At 41.6% G+C, this 22,412-nt stretch overlaps 1 protein-coding gene across 6 annotated transcripts in view; it reads right to left on the bottom strand.

Annotated features, from left to right (window-relative positions):
- Positions 1–22,412, bottom strand: part of BACH2 (BTB domain and CNC homolog 2) — a 392,327-nt gene that overhangs the window by 132,197 nt on the left and 237,718 nt on the right. The gene's annotated exons all lie outside the window — the stretch shown is intronic.

The raw sequence follows: 22,412 nt of genomic DNA, 5'->3' as shown, positions 1-22,412 counted from the left end.
TCCTTTTTTTCTTTCACTTTTTAAAAATTGATGTATAGCTGATTCACAATACTGTGCTGATTTCTGGTATACAGCAAAGCAATTCAGTTATACATATATATATACATAGTCTTTTTTATTAAAGATTACTACAAGATATTGAATAAAGTTCCATATGCAAATATTGTTGTCTTAAAGTCTATTTTGACTGGTATCAATAAAGCTACTCTAGCTTTCTTTTGAGTATCATTTGCTGAAATATATTTTTCCATCTTTTTAGTTTGTCCTTCCATATCAGGGGTATGTTTTGCAACACTGTAGAGCTGAACTATTATTTTATAAAATCTTAATTTGACTCTGTCTTTTAGCCAGAAAATTTACATATATTGTGACAGCTGATATGCTTTTGATTTCTATTTGCCCTACTTTTTCTGTGTTTCATTCAGTTTTTATCCTTGCTTAAAAACTGCCTTTGAAACTATATACCACTTCTATTCTTTTATTTTTATTTAATTGTTTAGGCTATGCCTTGAGCTTCCCTGGTGGTTCAGACGGTAAAGAATCTGCCTGCAATTCGGGAGAGCCAGGTTTGATTCCTGGGTTGGGACGATTCCCTGGAGAAGGGAATGGCAACCTACTCCAGTATTCTTGCTTGGAGAATCCTATGGACAGAGGAACCTGGTGGGCTACAGTCCATGTGGTTGCAGAGTCGGACATGACTGAACGACTAACACATTCAGGCTATGATTTGTGGCATGCGGGATCTTATTTTTAGTCTTTTAATAGTTACCCTTGAAATTGAAAATTAACATTGTAATCTCCTTCAGAACAATATAATGCTTGTATATTGCTGTGATAGCTCCTTCTTGTAAATGTGAAGTTTTACCCAGCATTTTAGTTTATCTTTTCTCCTATATTAGACAGTATTATTATTATTATTTCAAACCAACAATATTTGTTTAGAGTTACAGGTCCGTCTAGTCAAGGCTATGGTTTTTCCAGTGGTCATGTATGGATGTGAGAGTTGGACTGTGAAGAAGGCTGAGCACCGAAGAATTGATGCTTTTGAACTGTGGTGTTGGAGAAGACTCTTGAGAGTCTCTTGGCCTGCAAGGAGATCCAACTGGTCCATTCCAAAGGAGATAAGTCCTGGGATTTCTTTGGAAGGACTGATGCTAAAGCTGAAACTCCAATACTTTGGCCACCTCATGTGAAGAGTTGACTAATTGGAAGAGACTCTGATGCTGGGAGGGATTGGGGGCAGGAGGAAAAGAGGACGACAGAGGATGAGATGGCTGGACGGCATCACTGACTCGATGGACCCGAGTCTGAGTGAACTCCGGGAGTTGGTGATGGACAGGGAGGCCTGGCGTGCTGCAATTCATGGGGTCGCAAAGAGTTGGACACAACTGAGTGACTGAACTGAACCTACATGTTTACCAATTTCTTTGCTAAGCATTTCTTCTTGCATCTTGGACTTTTCTTTTGCTATCCATGTCCTTCTTTCTGAAGTATATCCTTGAAATTCCTTCACTGTAAGTCTGCTACCAGTAAACTCTTATAGGTTTTCCTCTTATGAAAACAGTATCTCCACTTTTGTTTCTGAAAGTTATTTTTGCTGAGTACACAATTTTAGATTTAACGTTATTTTCCTCTCAGACTTTGAAAATATTATCTCACTGTCTTCGATTTCAATTGTTGCTGTTGAGAAGTCTGCTGTCTAAGTATTGTTCTTTGGTGGGTATGAACTGTGTTTTCCCTATGGCTCCTTTTCAGAGTAAAATTCTGTCTTCATTGATCCTGTCTTACTAAATTGTAAAAGGTTACGTATGCCTTTTTATTTGTCTTCTTAGTATACACTGCTTTCTGTATCTGTGGATTCTCATCTTTTTTGGAGAATTCTTAGCCATGAATTCATCACTGTTTCATCCCCATGTTGCATATTCTTTCTCTTTGTGACTCTGAATTGGCTTTGTTAGTCCCTTTGATTCTTCTCTCCATACTGTTTAACTTCCCTTCCTTATATTTCCATCTCTTCATCTATTTGTGCTCTATTGTATGAAATGAAACTACTTGAGTTCTAGTTTGCAGTTCATGAATTTATCCACTACAAAAATAAGCATATCCACTTATTTTTTTGTTAGTGAATTTTTTTTTCATTTCTAAAAGTTCTCTTTGTTTCTTTTTCAAAAGCGTCTGCCAATTTTGATAGTCCATTGTTGTTTGCTAACTTTTGTATTCTATCTTTACTTAAAAAATTAAAATATATAGAGGTAATCTTTTTGTTTTTTTAATCTGATAATTAAACATCCAAAGTCCTTGGTGGGGAAGGGGTAATCAAAATATTATCTGTTTTTTGTGCTAATTTTCACTCTGGTGGTTTGTTTCCTTGTTTGACAATCTTTGTTTGAGAATTTATAAGATCTTAATGGGCTTCCTATGTGGCGCTAGTGGTAAAGAATCCACCTGCCAATGCAGGAGATGTAAGACATGCGGGTTCCATCCCTGGGTTGCCCTGGAGGAGGAAATGTTGCCCCACTCCAGAATACTTGCTGAGAGAATCCCATGGACAAAGGAGACTGGCTGGCTATAGTCCATGGGGTCACAAAGAGTCAGACACGTCTAAACATCTGAACACACACAAGATCTTAATGTGTGAAAAAACTGGAAGTCTAAATTCTGTTTTGGATGTGTTAAGTTTGCAATGGTTATCAAACATCCAAGTGGATATGTCAGGTATACCACTGAACATATGAATCTGATAATAAAGGGAGGAATCAGAACTGGAGATATAAGCTGGGGAGTTAGTACCATGAAGTTCTGGAAGCAGATAAAATATCAAATGAGACTGCAGAGAGAAAAGATGAGGCTCAGAGCTGTGCCCTAGGATACCAATGCAGACACTGAATAGAGAAGACAGCAGTAGCAATTGAGAAGGAAAAAATCCAGGAGAAGGTACTCTCATGAAGGCCCAAAGAATAGTGAATTTTAGGAAGACGGGAGTGTTTGACTGTACTGGATACTGTTGAGAGGCTGAGAAAAATGAAGCAACAAAGAGATCATTGGTGGCTTTGATATGAACAGTTGTGATGGAGTAGTAGGATTAGATGAGGTAGTAGAAATAATACTTATAGGCAAGAAGCTCAAGACATTTTATGTGAAAGGGACTAGTAAAATAAAGTAGAAGCTAGAGGAGGGTTTGGCAGAAGAGAGTTTTTCTCCCTCCATTGGGTGACATTAAAGATTTAACATGTCCATAGGAAAGACTGAGTACAAGGGACAAACTAATCATCCAGAAAAGAAAGGGGATATTTTTCAGGAGCAACATTCTTGAAAAGCCCAAATGCCCAAAAGTCTTTCAATATGTGACATGGAATATGTCTGTGACATGCAACATGAGTCATACACATGACCTGCAGGACAGAAAGTTTAGTCCTTATATACATTGTACAAGGACTTGGGGACTATAATCTTAACCATGAGGGGATGCTACATCCTAGCTTAAAGTTTACCCATGTTTCAGTAGTAGAAGCGATAGGGCAATATCTGATAATCATTACCAAAAGCTATTTGGGGTAGTTATGAAAATAGGAGAGTAACTCAATTTTTCAGTTCAGTTCAGTCGCTCAGTCGTGTCCGACTCTTTGCGACCCCATGAATCGCAGCATGCCAGGCCTCCCTGTCCATCACCAACTCCCGGAGTTCACTCAGACTCACGTCCATCGAATCAGTGATGCCATCCAGCCATCTCATCCTCTGTCGTCCCCTTCTCCTCCTGCCCCCAATCCCTCCCAGCATCAGAGTCTTTTCCAATGAGTCAACTCTTTGCATGAGGTGGCCAAAGTACTGGAGTTTCAGCTTTAGCATCATTCAATTATTAGCTCAAATCAAATTTAATTTGATCCCCTATCCACTTTAGGCAAGTAAATCCTAAAGGTCTTAGGATGCACATCTCCTTCACTATGGTATCCCTTGGAAACCACATGTAGAGCTTTGTCACCATGTAATGTGTCCAACACAAACTGAAGTCCATTTCCTCTTTTGGTCATAAGGGTATATAGTTGAACTGTTACATTCTTCACCAAAAAAAACAAAAAACAAAAACAAAAACACACAAAACACCAAAAAACAAACTTCTTAAGTATTTGAAGATAGAAATTAAATTCACTATTTCTTCTCCAAACCAAACAATCCCTTTCTCTTAATTTTCTTACTCAGAGCTTATTTTGTATCATTTGGCTAAGTCTTTCTGACTTCTTTCGCTCTCTCCAACTGCTTTTTTTTTTTTTTAAAGTGCAGTGACAAGAAATCAACAAGCTATTCAAAGTCTGAGTAATCCTGAGAACAGTGAGGGGATTTCAACACATCTCCCTTGGACGGATGAAAGGCTGAATTGACTGCCAAGATGTGAACACTCTCCAGTTGCTGCTAATCTGGGGAGACACTTCAATTTGCGTTTTTCTTATTTCACCTAGTTGTCCAAATAAAATGAAAATGCAACCAGACATATATAGGAAAGAGATTTAATGTCCCTATTCTGGAAAATCAGTTTGATATCTCTGTAAGTCAAAATCTGCACATACCAATTCCTTCCAAAGTGTCACCAATACCTAAACTTACTAACAAAAACTGCTTTGTCTCTTAATGTATATTCCGGCAAGTGCCTGTGAAAATCCAAAAGGAGGTAGTCAGATGAAGTAATTAATTAAGAGAAGTGTTGCGTTTGGAAAGCCTTCTACTAGTTTGAGGTTAATGGATGGTTGAGAAACTCCTATGGGGGTGTGTGTGAGAGAGATTCTGTCTGCTAATTACTACCCAAGAAAACCCAAGCATCCAACAATCATTCTAATTTTTGCTAAGCAGCATGAAATATCACATCCCATTACATTATGTTATGTCAAGTAACAGGATGTTCCTGGGGTAACATGACAAAACAATACAGCTGGGAAAAACAAACTGAAAGGCCAACCGATGTGCATGTAATTTGAAAAGAAAGAAAATGGTACATGTTGATAATCAGACCTAGAGCTGACTTAAGGGTTTTGATATCCACAGGTGATTTTAGGAAGGGAGCTATGACTCAGCCATAAGACTTCGCTTCCTCATTTACGGGGTTTGTTTTACTTTGTGTATGCATTGCAGCCTCTTTGAACTTCAACTTTTTCTTCTGTTAAATAAGAATACGTCTACCCACCTTACCTCTCTTATATAGCTTTTGTGAGATTCTCATGCCCAGCACATTTAGGTGTTTTATAAATACCTAATTTGATACTTGTATCTATCTGAATTGGATTTACTATTCTGTATTTTACTGACTCTAAGATTTTCCTATATAATAATATTTTAAAAATTAGGATATATCTTCAATTGATAGCTTGTTATAGTCTTTCTATTTTTAAATTGAAGTGTAGTTGACATACAATATTATGTCAGTTTCACGTGTACAACACAGGGATCCAACAAATACATTACGAAATGGTTACCACAGTAATCTGTCACCATACAACGTTATTACAGTATCATTGACTATATTCCTTATGTGATATAAAATATCCTTGTGACTTATTTATTTTATAACTAGAAGCTCATATCTCTTAATTCCACCCACCGATTCTTGCCCAGCCTCCCCGACCACCTGTTTGCGCTTTGTATCAAGTCTGTCTCTGCTTTGATTTGTATCTCTGGTGTTTTACATTCACATATAAGTGAAATCATATGGCACTGATTGTCCTCTGACTTATTTCATTCAGCATCATACTCTCCCTAGGTTCATCCATGTTGTCACAAATGGCACTATTTCATTCTTTTTTTTATGGTTGAGTAATCTCAAGTGTGTGTGTGTGTGTCTTTTTCCATTCACCTATTGATGCACATTCAGATTGCTTCCACACCTTGACTACTGTGAATAATGCTGCAGTGAAGGTTCAGTTCAGTTCAGTCGTTCAGTCGTACCCAACTGTTTGCAACCCCAGGGACTGCAGCACGCCAGGCTTCTCTGTCCATCACCAACTCCAAGAGCTTACTCAAACTCATGTCCATCGAGTCATTAATGCCATCCAACCATCTCATCCTCTGTCATCTTCTTCTCCTCCTGCCTTCAATCTTTCCCATCATCAGGGTCTTTTCCAGTAAGTCAGTTCTTCACATCGGGTGGCCTAAGTATTGGAGTTTCAGCTTTAGCATCAGTCCTTCCAATGAATATTCAAGACTGATTTCCTTTAGGATTGACTGGTTGGATCTCCTTGCAGTCCAAGGGACTCTCAAGAGTCTTCTCCCACACCAAAGTTCAAAAGCATCAATGCAATGAAGGTTGGGGTGCACATATCATTTTGAACTAGTATTTTGCCTTCTTCAGGTAAATACCGAAAAGTACAGTTGCTGGATTGTATGGTAGTTTTATTTTTATTTTTTTGAGGAATCTCTATCCTGTGTTCCATAGTGATTGCACCAATTTACACTCCCACCAGCAGTGTGCAGTGTTCCCTTTTCTCCACATTTTTGCCAACAGTTGTTATTTGTCTTTTTGATGATAGCTATTCTGACAGGTATAAAGTGGTATCTCATTGTAGTTTTGACCTGCACTTCCCTAGTATTTTTTTCTTTCTTAGTGGTACACAAAATATTGTATTTAAATCAATGGCCTCTTAGAAATGTGGCAAATAAAGTGCTGGAAATGGTAAAATGTCAGTTATTCATTTATTCATAAAATAAGCTTTCACTGAAAATCTCCCTTGTGAAAGGCATTCAGAAAGAAATGCAAATCCATAAGACTCAATGCCTGATCTCCAGGAGGATGCAAAGCATGAGGTGGATGAGGCAGGATCAAATGCCAAACAGCATGTGACATATGCCATCTGAGTTACACTCCAAACTTGGCACCCTGTGAGTGCAGCAGAGGAACTTCCAATAGGAGCAATCAGGGAGACAGCATGGAGGAGGTGACAGATGAGAAGCGTCTCAAAAGACACATTTGGGAATGGGCATCCAGATGCACAGTGTGCATTCTGAGAACGGCGAGGAATCTAGACAGGAGGAATTTAAGGACTGTGTTGAGTGGGGGTGTGTTCCAATAAAAACTTACTTGAAAAAAACAGGTGGCTGGCCTGTGGGCTGTAGTCTGCCTCCTCTACCCCAGGTCATTTAGGCAGGGGAAGTAATAACACAGCTGGACACACGATTCTGGACTGCAGGGGTGGGGAGGGCAGGTGAGAAGGCAACATGAAGGACCCAGAAAGTCAGACCTGGGAGTTTCAACCAAATGTTACCGGAGCAAAGGGCTAAGTCGATATTTATGAAGATGAGTTTGGTGGCAGAGGGTAAGGTGGATTTCAGGCATGTTTAGTTAGGACGACTTAGGAAACCGAGGAGTGAGAAAGCAGGCTAGTCCAGGAGGCAGAGAGATGAGTTGAGCCTAAGGAATGAAGGGATCTACCAAAGCTAGGTAAGTATAAGGGTGGTAGTTAAACCACGGCACTTTGGGGCTTGAAAGACTATCTGCAAGGAGGTTAGTTTAGGGGCCACCTCAACAGAGGAGGTGGTCTGCCGGGTGTGCCAATTGGGTGACCAAGAGAGGGTCCAGAAGAGTGGCAAGGGTGTGGAGCTGTGGAACCACAGGCTAACAGGGACACATTAAACGGTCTGGTGTGCCCAAAGGGCAAGGGTGGGGTGTGAACGTGTACGTGTGTGTGCCCCAGCTGCATGTCCACCTCCACAGCTCTGAGCCCCTGGCCGCCTCTCTTGGACACGTCACACAGATTCCTCCATCCACCTTCACTTGCCAGGTTTCCCACGCAAGTGGTCTTCCTCCTCTTAGCTCTGGGTTTACTGGTTCATTCGGTAAACACGCACTGAACCCAGGCAACATGGAAAAAGCCTAGGAACTCAGATGTGAAGATGGAATGCCCGGAGATAAAACAAGAGAAATTTCCAGTGGCCAGACATGCAAGAGATTATGAGAGGTTACAGGTGGTGTTGAAGAGTTTTGAATGTATGGGTTCACATTCATATTTAGAAAGACCACTTCTTTGTGGACAACAGAGGTCAGGAGAGGGGAGGTGGCTGCAGAGAAGATGGTCACTGGGTGAGGATTGAGGGGCTGGACTGCAGACAGGCCTGGATCTGAGCTACTGAAAGCAGAGTTGACTCCTTGGATAGAGAGCATGGAAGGGAAGCATGACTCATGCGCTTGTCAAGTAGGTGGAAATGAAGGGATTACTCTTGCAAAAGGGAATGGGAGGGTGAAATAATGCATTTCCGTCTGGACAGAGCACACATGACATCCAGCAGGCTGTTCTCTATGAAGCACTGGAGAGAAATGGGCCTGCAGACAGAATACAGTCAAGTCCTTGGTGAAATTCAGTAGCTATGGAACACCGACCTTTAAGAGGGAAGAGAGAGGGAGAGGGATGGCAAGGGAAACTGGACTGGGAAGGATGCTAAAAAAAACAATTACAAACCAGCAATGTCTGTGCTTACATGGCCATTGACTTTGACCCTGGAAGTCTGACTTGAACTCTCATTCTATGTACAAATTTTAGCACAGATTGCATTTGGAGATTATCATGAGCCTCTACCACCCAGGAAACCTGGTAATTTAGGACAAAGGTTAGTAAAACAAATGGACAGAACAAGAAATAAAAACCAGTAATTCTTTGAGACTTCTTGTTTCAAGGTAATAACAACAATAATAACAAATAAATAAGTTTTTGCATAGGTTGTCATTACTTTTCCATACTCTACAATAATGTTTGTCTTCCTAGTTAGATGATGGGGTTCTTAGGGGCAAAGACTATACCTTATTCATCATTTGAGCCCCCAGAATCTACCATAGGACTTGACATAGTTGACTATTCATCCACTTGGGCCATATTTATTGAAAGTGTTAGTTGCTCAGTCATGTCCAACTCTTTGCGACCGTATGGACTGTAGCCCACCAGGCTCCTCTGTCTACGGAATTCTCCAGGTAAGAATATTGAATTGGGTTGCCATTCCCTTCACCAGGGGATCTTCCTGACTGAAGAATCAAACACAGGTCTCCTGCATTTATTAAGCACCTACTACATGACAAGGAAACTTATAGTCCCTGGAGATACATCAAAGAATTTGACAAATATTTCTGCACTAACAGAGCTTATGAATTTTAGTAAAGAATGGGAAAATCTAGTAATAAAATAAATATAATGTTTGAATCACTGTACAGTATAGCTTGCTGGGTAAAAGGAGTTTCTGTTATCTAATTAAACCTGACAAAAGGGAAACCTGATTATACATGGAAACAGGCCCCCTAGCAGCCACTTTTCCTGTTGCAAAGAGTTTCTGGAAATCTCTCTGCTTTCGGTTCATACTTCAAGCGTAAACAAAATCACTTTCCTTATTCTGACTCTGTTCTAGAACTCCTCCTGAAGTCAGCGTTTGTTTGTTTTCTTTTCCCCAGAGTTAAAAAAAAAAATACTGGAAAGGCCCAAAATGCCATATACACATATAGAATGAATTTACTGAGTTTTGTTTCAAATGGGGGCATTGATTTTGAGATTGAAATTTTGTATGAGATCATACAGAATATATTTGCTCAGGCAGCCATTCCCTAGGACCTACCTACTAATTGTAAGTTCACATCACTAAATATAGTGGTGATGAATCAGAAAGTCCCTGTCCTCAGGATCTTGTGATATAAGAGGGATAAGACAAACACGACATTATATGGTAGGACAGCACTAAGGATGCTTCAATGTGTCCTTCTTTTTCTCCTTATTCTGCTTAAAAGGCTAGTTTACCTCTCCCACATATACCCTTACTCCCAGCTTGACCTATCAAATAGATTGGCACCTGATGACAGAGGATGAGATGGTTGGCTGGCATCACTGACTCAATGGACATGAGTTTGAGCAAACTCGAAGTTGGTGAAGGACAGGAAAGGACAGGGAAGCCTAGTGTGCTTCAGTCCATGAGGCTGCAGAGTCAGATACAACCGAGGGGCTGCATAACAACAACAACCTGCCACCGATGCCATGGTCGTTTGTGTATGTTGTACATCCTCTGCCTGACCGTGAACTCTGAGGGTGGGCAGTGAAAACAGAAACAAAGTGGTGTGGAAACCCAGGGCAGCGGCAAGTTAGAGCTCAAACATCTTTGCATTGGTTTATGAAAAAAACATCACCTGCATACTTGTGAATCACACAAAAGTCCTGAGAACTTTCTGGGAAAAAAAGGAGAAAAATGACTTCTATTTTAGGGCCCCACAAGCTTCATCTCTGAAATGGAATTTGGCAGTTGACAAACTCGCAGACAGCAAATGACCTCAGGTGTTATGCTACGATTTTAGAAAGACAGAAATGTAGTGTGAAAAATCAAGCCGACATTTTGCATTTCGCAATAAAATTCTTTACATATTTAGCACCTGCGTTTTCAAAGCGCTTTTGTATAAATCTCTTCTCGCATGACTGTCGGGACAACCCAGGGGTGCGCACAGGCAGCGGGCCTCCTCCCACCCCTCCCGTGGAGATGCTGAGGTGTGGGGGAACGGGCGCCTCATTTGGCAGCTGCTGAGTCACAGGCTGAGCCAAGAGGTAAGAGCAACCCTCCTCCCACCAGGTCAATGGGCCCAGAGAAACTCTGCAGGTAAAAGGTGCTTGGGTGTGGTGGGGGAGAAGCAAACTGTTCTTTGCTTTCCTTAAAAGGGAAAGAATTCAGTTTTCTGATATAAAAGCCAGAAATGACTAGAGGGCTAAAGCTGCAGTTTTCTTTTTTATTTTTGAAGCTGCAGTCTTCTGTTAAGTAAAAAGCAACATCACTTAGTGGGAGAAAAATCAGGAGGAATGCGTATTCTGGGGGATGTACTCAGAGAATGCACAGTTTCCATTTTGACTTCTACAAAAATGAGGATAATTAGCATCACTTCCCTGGAAACTTTATTCAAATTTCCATATGCAGCGATGTTTCCCTGGGTTCTCATTGCAATCATTAAACTGCACTTAGCACGTGTACCGATTTACATGCCTGGCACTACATACAATACAATTTCCTTTCTTCCTTTGAGGATTTTCCTTCTCTTTCCCTCCATTATACAACTTTCACAGTCACTCCTGCGTTTACTGAATTAGATCTATCAAGAGGACTGCAGGAATACTGAAATACAGATGAAAAGACCCACTATCCCACCTGCTGAAACAGCAGGGGAAGGCGGAAGGCAGGAATCCAATCACCCGCCTCATGTCTGCCCAGGATCTTATGCTGGGTCTTAGACAAGGACCTGTTTCCTGGATACTTAGTGGATGAATGGTTAAATGGACAGATGGATGGATAGATGGATAGATGGATGGATAGATGGATAGATGGATGGATAGATGGATAAGATGCCTGAATCTGGCAGGGACTCAATTTCTGACTCAGTAAAATGGTTGAAACTTTATCTTGGCTGCCTTTTGACTTTTCTGTTCCATCAACCCCCTTTCCACAGGACAGAGTGGGACCAAGAGGATGCAAGTGACATTCTGGGGCTATTTATTTAGCAATTTGCTCTGTCTGGGTTAATATACGGGTTAGGTTCACTGTGAAGGACACTTTCCCAAGTCCAGAGATACTCAGCTACCCTGTGTCTGGCAAGTGAGTGACTGCAAGCCTAAGGGATGGGATAAGGGGAAAACACTAAAGAAAAAAAAGTTCAAGCAAATTCAGAAGAAAATGAAAAAGGTCCCCCCGACCCAAGCTACCTAAAACCTCGTTTTGAACAAAAATATGATTGAAAATAGTATTTTCAAATTCGTGTGCATCAAAACGATCCTACCTAGAATGCACAGAGGGAAGTTAGCCAGAGAAAAGAAGAGGATTAGGAAGAGAAGGAAATAGAGGAGGAAGAAGAAAGGAGAAGGTGAGAAGGTGACTCGGTGGTGAGATGACAAGGCAACAGGAGGTGGGCAAGCCTCAGGCCAGGTCTCTGCAGAAGGTCAAACAGCACCTGTTGGGGATGTGAGCAGCAGATGTGTATGAGAAAGGACGTCCTCTCCCAGTCTCTCCAGGTCCAGAGAGTAGAGCGAGGCTGACAACACTGAACACCTGCACTGTGCTGGGGACTTTTATATGGGCCATTTTATTTTTATATGTGACATTTTATTTGGTTGTCCAGCTCTCAGCAACCCTGCAAGGAAGGCCATTCTGTCCCTTGTACCTGTGACAACCCTGAGCTTGGATGTCATCAGTGGTGGAGCAAGCACTCACTGATGGACAGCACACTGCTGTCCACCGGAGACTCTTTTACCTTGTTGAAGCCTCAGGTAACTTTGTGAAGCAAATACTTATTATTTCCATTTTGCTTGGCAAGAAAAGGCAGCTTCCAAACTTTGATGGAGTCACTGACACAGTCGCAGCTAGCAAGAGGCCAGGATGTGTGGGAACTGAGATGCGATCCAAGGTTCCTTCTGTTTCACTGGACAGACTCCCAGAGGAAGAAGCCAGCTCCCTTCCCCCGACACCATCCCTACCTTCAGCCTGTAACTTGTGGGCAGATGAAGGCTGAGACCAGACCAGCCAGGTACCGCGTGGAGGTTGGGGCTGATGTCCCTGAGTGTGACTGTGCATGGAATGGGAATTCTGAGCTTGCAAAATAAAATTACAGTTATCTGGTTTGTGCTGTCATGCAGTGCTGTAATCTTGCCTATTAGGTTGTTTAGTCGCTCAGTCCTGTCCAACTCTTTGCAACCTCATGGACTGTAGCCTGCCAGGCTCCTCTGTCCATTGGATTTCCCAGGCAAGAATATTGGAGTGGGTTGCCATTTCCTCCTCCAGGGGATCTTCCCATGCAGGGACCAAACCCATGTGTCTCCCACATCTCCTGCACTGCAGGCAGATTCTTTACCACTGAGCCACAGTGGAGGCCCTAATCTTGTCTATTGTTGTTCTTGTTGTTCAGTTGCCCAGTTGTGTCTGACTCTTTTCGACTCCACACCAGGCCTCTCTGTCCCTCACCAACTCCTGGAGTTTGCCCAAGCTCATGTTCATTGCCTCTTGTCTGTTAACAGGTCCAAAAAGTGAAGTGAAGTCACTCAGTCGTGTCCGACTCTGTGCGACCCCATACTGCTACTGCCAAGTCACTTCAGTCGTGTCTGACTCTGTGCGACCCCATAGACGGCAGCCCACCAGGCTCCCCCGTCCCTGGGATTCTCCAGGCAAGAGCACTGGAGTGGATTGCCATTTCCTTCTCCAATGCATGAAAGTGAACAGTGAAAGTGAAGTCACTCAGTCGTGTCCGACTCCTAGTGACCCCATGGACGGCAGGCTACCAGGCTCCTCCGTCCATGGGATTTGCCAGGCAAGAGTACTGGAGTGGATTATAACGATTTTTATTCTAGTAAAAGGAGGTGGAAAAGGGGTTCATTGTTCCAAATGGAGCCACTGATTTCACTGTGGGGTAGTGCTAGTTCCAATAAAATGTTTGTTCTGAGTCTAAATCACTTTCTCTATAGCTTACACCTTTTGGTTCTGCTTTTTCTGGAATAATCAAGTCTTTTGTGCATCTAAATACAGCTATTGTGTGTCTCCTTCTTTTTCTCTTCTCCAAGCTAACTCTGTTTAGTTCCTTCACACACTCTCTGATGGCTTTTCCAATCCTGATCCCTGTTCATGGAGTCTCTGTCCTTCATCAAATGTATTGTCAGAAAAGTGGTGCCTCAAGTATAAGAAGGCAGCCAAGGGGTCCTTCAGGGCCATGAGCTGGACCATGGTGTCTGACAGAACAGCACAGGGGTGCTGGTCTTCACCTGTTTATGAGCCGATCTGGTTTCTCTTCAGTGCCTCGAGGCAGCAGAGTTTGGAATAACGCATTTCAGGATGCCAAATTCTCGTTTCTAAGGTTATAATTTACAAACTCTTATGGAGGCAGTTTTCTCAGGTTGGAGGGCAGTCAGGCTCGGTGTGTCATCACACACACCTGCTGTTTCTGTCCACTTATCCCTTCTCTGCCTTCAGCCCCTTGCTGAGTCCAACCTCCTCCTCTGTAGGGAGTGCACAGTATCTCAAGGCTTCCCTGTCACCTCTGACAGGTGAACAAAGAGGGACACTCTTCATAAATCCATGATGCTATGAAAGCATAGAAGAGGGAACAGAACCTTCAGTAAAAGAACCCTAAACATCCTACCAGAAAGTCCCAAACAACCCTGAAAAGTGAGAATAAAACTACCACAAGCTGACAGAGGGGAACAGCATTATTTCCAACCCACATTTGTCCTTCTAAAAAAAGCCAACCAACTACAGAAAAAAAAAAAAAACCTGAAATGTAGGAAATCTAACATCGTTAACATATTTCCTGTCCTCACATAGCTTATAAAAAATGTTTCTGAGCTTTTCCCTGGCTCATTTACAGTGACGAGAGGGAGCAAAAAGGAAATGCAACAGATGGGACTACCGCCCTCTCACCCAGCAATTTATCACCACTCGAGGTAGGTTGGGCGAGTCTTTCAGTTGCACCAAGAGCTTACTCCTGCCCAGGAACAATGAAGATAAGTGAGGCTCCTTAAAAAAAGCTGTGGGTTATAAGCCATGTTTACTCCTCTCTATTTTTGTTGTTTCTAAAAGAGATTACCCCGGCTTCCCTCCAACCATCCCCAAACTGACTTCACGAGGATGTAATCTGGTAGATTTAGAGCTGACAGGTGGTACATGCATAATTAAAGATGACCTAACACAGAATGCTCTCATTCCTGGCATATTATCAGACACTTAAGCAAAGCAATTATCAGTAGGCAATCTTTTCTGTCAACAGAGATAGAGATGAAACATTTCTTCAATTAAGAGGATTCTGCAAGGATGCTGTATATATATCCATCTGCAAATACTTGAAAATCTTTGGAGCACCTCTGGCCAGTTAAATTGTGTGTTTTTTTCTCCTCTCTGAGTTTTCCTGGAATGTAACTTTTTTTTTCTTTATTGAAGTAGGAAGGTCACATTTTAAGCATCAGAATCATCAAGATAGGAATAATTCAGGGGCATCATTAGAGATCCTGATCTAAGCTGACAAGGAAATCTCTGCATTTCTCTGTCAGCATCCTGTTAGGGTTTACAAATACACCAAACCTTCCTTAAAAGTGCAAGGCAAAAAGAAAAGGGGGGGGATAAGGTTCAGATAAAAGTAATTAAAAATTTTTCTTTAAAGCAGAATAATTCCCTCCCCATGTTCCACCAATGTCCAAAGGCTTTTATTCAAAATTCATTTTTTAAAACATTTTTAATTGGAGGATAATTGCCTTACAACATTGTGTTGGTCTCTGCTGTATGATGCAAACCAGCCATAAGTATATATATGCGGCTCTTTCTTGAACCTCCCTCCCACCCACCCCTCTAGATTGTCACAGAGCACCAGGCTGGGGTCCTTGTGTTATACAGCAGCTTCCCACTAGCTATCTATTTCACACATGGTAGTGTATATATTTCAATGCTCCTCTCTCAATTCGTCCCAAACCTGCCTTCACCCGCCGTGTCCATAAGTCCATTCTTTACGTCTGTGTCTCTATTCTCGTCCATAGAGGGGTCCCAGAAGAAGAAGAGAAAAACAAAAAGTATATCGGTGTTAGAGAATTTAAGAGAATTATTGTCAAGCAAACTTCATCTTGAATCTAAGCGATTTAAGGATTTTTTTTTTTGAAGAAATAAATACTCTTCAAAGGAAGAAAGGTCTTGACCACATGATGGATTTCCCATTTCAGGCCAAAGAGGGAAGAGGCACTATACTCCCTAGTAGAGTACTATACTTTTTATAAATTACAGTGCATGTACTTTCTATAAATGAATGCATTTTAGCTTTCCTCGGAACAGAAATTGCTTTAATGTTATAGTGAGACAAGTGATTTTCTCTTCTCTTTTAAAAGGTGCTTTATACGTTAATGGGTTTTTTGAAGCCTGTGTAAAAACTGGCTTCCCTGAGACAGAGAACTTCACAACGTTTGTGGGGCATATTCTGCCACATTTCACAAGAGGTCTTATTGTTTAAATTCTTATATCCTTATGTCATCTGTGAACAAACGGCCTTATTGTTCATTTGAACATGTCTTCATAGGATCTCTGGTGGTAGGGCTGGTGTTGTTGTTTGCATTTTTTTCCTCATCAAGTCAGAACAAAAGTCTCTTTTTCTGCAGCACTGGGAACTAGGGAACGTGGAGTGTGTGGCAGCTGTTGTCAGTTGGAAACACCATAACGATCCTGTTAAGTGAAGTGCTAACATTAATGGGCTGACTTCTGACAAGGAAATCAAGATCTCTGGAAAAGTTTCTTCGACACAGCAGACTTCAAGGTAATGCAAGATAGATGTACTTCATAGAACAATTAAGACTCATCCAGTAGGGGACTTCCCTGGTGGTCCAGTGGTTAAGAATCCACTTTCCAGTGTAGGGGATGTGGGTTCAGTTCCTGGTTGGGGAACTAGGATCCCGCATGCTGTGGGTCAGCCAAGCCTGGGCGTCCTAACTATGGAGCCCATGCACTCTGGAGCCCAAGTGCCACACCTAGAGAGAAGCCTGTGTGCCGCAACGAAGACCCAATACAGCCAGAGATAAATACATAATAATAAAGAATCATCCAAGCTCCCCTGGTGGCTCAGTGGTAAAGAATCTGCCCGCCAATGCAGGAGACGGGTTCAATCCCTGATCCAGAATACCCCACATACCTCAGAGCAACTGAGCCTATGCGCCACAGGTATCAAATCTGTGCTCTAGAGTCCAGGAGTTGCAAGTACGGAAGCCCACATGCCCTAGAGCCTGTGCTTTGCAAGAAGAGAAGCCATTGCAATGAGAAGCCTGTATACAGCAACTGGAGAATAGCTCCCTGGCTGCAACTAGAGTAAAGCCCTTGCAGCAACGAAGCCCTAGCACAGCAAAAATAAATTAATTAATTAAAAAAAACCATAAATAAACTTAGAGGTGGGCCTTTTGGATAACAGACCCAATTCCTTCCAAGACGTGTTTTCCTTGGGAGATGCTCCATTCAGAATATTAGTGGAAAGATACCAGTAGTCTTTGGGGAAAACATAATCAAGGGGAGAGGTGATGACGATGGCAAGATCATTCATGGGAGATGCAGCAGGACCCAAAGCTCAAGTTCATTATATTTCTCAGAACTAAGAATAGCTTCTGAATGAGGATTCACAATTCTCCACAGACCTATTTCTCCTAAGGAGCTCCCCCTGTCCCTTTCCAATTTTAATGTAAAAAAAAAAGAGAGAGAGAGAGACTATAACCAGACATGGATAAGTAGGCAGGAACAAAGGAACCTCTACAGATTGGAGGAGCATCTAAACCAGCCATGTTTTAGGTACTGTTAAACACCTTCCATCAGAATTCAATTCAGAAAAACTCAAAAAGTGTACTTTGATAGCATGCTGCATCAAAGGCTGGGACAAAGAAACACGTCATATGTGTATTATTGGGGCCAACAACGAAACACATGGCATCTCCCAAACGATGGCATGAATGAAAAGAAAACAGAAGACCTAAGGTACACACTACTGTCAAAATGGACATAATACAAAGGCAGAAAAATTCTAGGGAATTTATTTAGGGAGAGACTCTCATTTCTCACATAGTCCCAGCCTTTTTGTGTCACTTAAGTAAACGAAGCAACGTCTGTAAGCATAGTCCTTGTGTGCTGAGGATGACACATGATGCTAAGACATTCTATATCATGCCTTTATACTCAATGATTACTTCAGAATCATCAACTAACAAAATTTTAAAAAAGTCATTAAAGTGGTGGTACCTTACATAAAACAGAAATATCAACCATCTTTTCATGAACCAAGCTTTCTCCTGCTGCTGCTGCTAAGCCGCTTCAGTCGTCTCCGACTCTGTGCGACCCCATAGACGGCAGCCCACCAGGCTCCCCCGTCCCTGGGATTCCCCAGGCAAGAACACTGGAGTGGGTCGCCATTTCCTTCTCCAATGCATGAAAGTGAAAAGTGGAAAGTGAAATCACTCAGTCGTGTTCGACTCTTCACGACTCCATGGACTGCAGACTACCAGGCTCCTCCGTCCATGGGATTTTCCAGGCAAAAGTACTGAAGTGGGTTGCCATTGCCTTCTCCTATCTACCCTCAAAACTAGTTTTCCAAGTATCTTGGTTTTACTAATTTTATGCTTGGATGAACAAAATAAGATTGCAACGATGGCTACAAAATAAAGACTAAATTGCGATACCCTGATATTGATGGAGTATTATTTTAGAAAGAATAAAAGTCAAACTCAAGGAATTATTTTCATTGCTATCTGCATTTTCTGTTTCACAAAGGTTGCTTAAAATTTGCTGTTTGGAAGCCTTTTAGAGACATTTCTGTAGTATACCATGCATTCTCTTTGTTAACAGACTATCAGAGATGCTTATCAGGTTTACTTCACTAAAGACAAAGTGTTACATGGATTTAAGAAAGTCAGTTGGCAAAACTAATACAATTATGTAAAGTTTAAAAATAAAATAAAATTAAAATAAAAAAATAAAAAAATATTGAAATTAAAAAAAAAAAAAGAAGAAAGTCAGAATGGATGTAGTTTTACATCTCTATCCACTCAGAGAGGACATCTGCTTTCTGATTAAGAGGCAACCGTGTAACTCCAGAGCGCTTGGTCTGGCTTTTTTAAGAACTGGCACTGGAGGTCAAAGTGGACAAAGTCCCCAGAACACATCCAACATGACAAAGAAGGCAGCCATATAATTGATGCTCTTATGTTCTTCTCCTAATATTTTTCCCCAAAAGTGAAGCCTCACTTCACTGCAGGGGAATAAAATAGAAGAAGTGAAAAAGTTTTTTTTTTTTTTTTTTTTTTTGCCACAAACTGCACTTGAGGAATCAACTGTTCTTCACTTGGAATTCTTTCACGAAATGAAATGTTAGGTGCAGGTACAATTTGTTGCCCTTAGGGATAGAAGGTGATGAGGGGAAAGATATGTTAGAAGAGGATGAAAGAAATGCATGTTTCTATGAAGCCAGGGGTGGGGGAAAATAAAGCAATATTACAGACAGGATGGTTACATCCCCCTAATGTATTGGGTTGGCCAAAAACTCCATTCGGTCCCCATAAGCTGTTATCAAAAAACCTGGACGAACATTTTGGCCAACCCAATATTTTTGGATCAGCCCCAAAACAAGATAAGACAAGGGCTAGATCATAGATGAACATGTAGTATCACCAACTACAAATGACAAGAAAGAGAATCAAGCACTAACCAGTTTATACAAATTAACTTGCATTTACTCCCTTGTGGTCAATTGAAATCTATACCCCAGGAGACACGACTGCTTTCACATGTACCCATTTGTAACCTCTGAAAACTAATTAACAAAGGACACAGAATCTCCAGGTATAATGGAAACCGGTGACGTCCACCCCTGCAGCCAGCTCTATAATATCTTCCGCAGGGTGCTGACAGCCTTCTCTTCCCTCCTCTCATTCCAGCACAATGCCTTCAGGTCTGAGTAATGTAATTTACTGGAGTGGAATTCCCTTGATACCCTGTGCAGCACTTGGTGACAGTATCATTTATACTCCACAGTGTCGTGGCCTGACACTGATCCATTGGCCCTCGTGCCTCATTCGCAGCAGAGTGAGCAATTTCACCTTCCACGGTGCCCTTCTGGGGTGCGCATGGACAAATTTACTCCATTCAGCCCTAATTACAAACCTTGGTTGAAATGCTCTCATTAGATTTCTATTTCTCACTCCAAATGTCAATCCGATTGAAAATGCCGATTTTCCTGAGGATTCATCCATTAGCAATAAACTAAAGCATTCCATGACTGAGTGCATTAAACCAACAACATGGACATGCACTTAAAATACATCATTAGAGCAAATCTCCATTGCAAATGCTTTACATTATTCAACCAAAGGAATAATGAGCCCAGCCTGGCCAGTACCCTCAAATTGCACATGAAGGATAGGTTAAAACTGGCTGTTATGAAGGAAGAAGCAGGCGGTATATCAACGAGATGAATTTCAGAATCTCATCCCTTAAGAAGGTGTGGGAGGAAATCAGACCCAGAGCCTAATTTATCACCTCCTTTTGCCTACCATTTTTATAGAAACTTCGGTCTGTGGCAAAGTACAATAAGACAGGCAAAGATAATGGGGAGTGTGTGTGTTCATGGAGGGGAGGGAAGCTGTATCTGTGATGCTAGGAACTTGTTAGTCTTCTAGAATGATTTGCTCTGCCTGAAAAGCATTTTTCCATTTCACTCAACAGAAAAAAAAAAAAGTGGAAAAAGCAGCAATGTCTGGATGCACTGAAAGAATCTGGGTACCATCCTTCCTTTTTAAAAAAAGTTTATTTATTTTTAAGTGCACGATAATTGCTTTACAGTATTGTGTTGGTTTCTGTCAAGTATCAACATAAATCAGCCATAGGTATTCATATGTCCTCTCCCTCTTGAACCTCTTTCCCACCTCCCTCCCCCATCCCATCCCTCTAGGCTGTTACAGAGCCCCAGGTTGAGTTCCGAGTCATAAGGCAAATTCTCATTGGTTATCTATTTTACGTATGGTAATGCATGTTTCCCTGTTACTCTCTCCATATATTCCACCCTATCCTTCCACTGGCAACCTCCCCACTACCCTGCCCCCCCGCTCCTGCCCCACCAGATTCATAAGTCTGTTCCGTGGGTACCATTCTAATGAAAGAGAGGTTTTGCCTGTTTAGTCAACCTGAGAAATGTCTCCAGCTCACTGGACTGATAGGGTCCCTAACATGAAAAATCCAGAAAATCCAGTGATGATGCTAACATATATACTACAAATCAAAGGTTGTACCCATGACTGAAGTGGTAGGACAGATCATGAAAAGGAAAATTTGGAGAGAAGAATTTTTAAAACTAGCAAAATACATCAAGTGATGAAATCAAGCCATCACTGCTTTATACCTGTACCGTGTTTTAATTCCTTAGCTCCTTAGTCTCATTTATCACTTCTTGTCAGGTCCCTAGTGAGGGCAAGTCAGGGTGCAGTCATAATGTCTTTTTTTTAACTTGATAAATGAAGAAACTGAATCCCAGGAAGGTCATGGAGGAAGCTGAAGAATCTGATGTATGTAACTCTTTACATGTAATACTAAAGGTTAACCAAAAAGGTTAAGTGATACCTACAATGATGACCTGATTATGAAATACACAATATATTTACTTAATGAAAAACTTTGGTGGGCAGAAAAAGACTCCTAGAAGGCTAGATATACATTACATTCAAGAGAAAATAATTTGCAAAAAATACTAAAAAGAAGCAACAGGAGTTCTTTTCTGCTTGTCAGCATCTGGTTATCTACAGGATTGATCAGTAACCAGAATGACAACAGATGTGATATTTTCTATAGGGAATTCTACCACCATGGAAGCTAATTGCTCCTCAAGTTTTGCCCATTCCCAACTGAAATACTTAAAACCTTCCTTGATTACAACATTAGCACTCTCTCTTTCATGATGTACATCAGCAGGTATTACAGTGAATGTGCACAGATGTCAGAACTGAAATATTCACGCTGAAATAAATTGAGTGGGAAGGCAAAAATAACTGATTATGCTCAACACAGTGCTCACCTTAAGATGAAAGAGAGGCTTTCATGGTGCTAATTTAATGGCAAAATAAAAAACCAAGACCCCAAAAGCGACACTAGTAGCCTATGAAGAACCAAATTATTTGTAAATGACCTGTAGCCTTCTGATTGAGAAACAGTGAACAAGAGGATGATCTTGTGTCCATTTAATTCCAAAATGTGTACTCCAAGCAGAATAGGGAACCGCCAAATGCCCTGAAATTCTCCACCACATTTGTATGATGCAACAGCATGAATAAGCATCACCACCATCCTTTTACTGAGTGCTGGCTCTGTGCTTCAAGTATGTTATCTCGTTCACTCCCCACCACCACCCTCTGAGGTAGGCACTCCCCCTGTTTCAGTTTTTAATTAAAGACATCCAGGCCTAGGAGAGGTTCAATGAAGAGATCAAGGTCAACAGGTAGCTAACTGAAGATCTGATGCTGATTAGTCCTCTTGTTTCCCAAAGTTCTGGTCTCACATTAACCATCCCTCCTCACCATCTGCTGAGCCTGGAGACAACGAGTGGGGAATATGATTTGTAGTCTTCAGTTTCCAGAGGCTTCTGGAATGACTGCCCTCTTGACTCATCCTATTTCCCAAGTGACATCAAACTGAAAGGCTTCAGCAGACACTCTCTTCACTTGCAGACACCCTCATTCTTTGGAAATGCCACAGCCACTCAGCCAGTAGCACGGGGACAGCACCATGGCTGGGATCACGGAGTTGCAAATTTCCCTGTGAAGGTTGACACCACTTCTTTCTGTCTGGTATTTCCTGTAGCCACAGACAGACACGTTACCCCTTACTGTGGTTGCAGGAGACCTGGCTGGCAGATGAAGGGGAGTTTTCACTTGGTTAACTGCCCTCCGACATCT

Source organism: Bos mutus, chromosome 9 (assembly GCF_027580195.1).
Source record: "Bos mutus isolate GX-2022 chromosome 9, NWIPB_WYAK_1.1, whole genome shotgun sequence".
Taxonomy (NCBI): domain Eukaryota; kingdom Metazoa; phylum Chordata; class Mammalia; order Artiodactyla; family Bovidae; genus Bos; species Bos mutus.
This window is presented reverse-complemented; position numbering and strand designations above follow the sequence as displayed.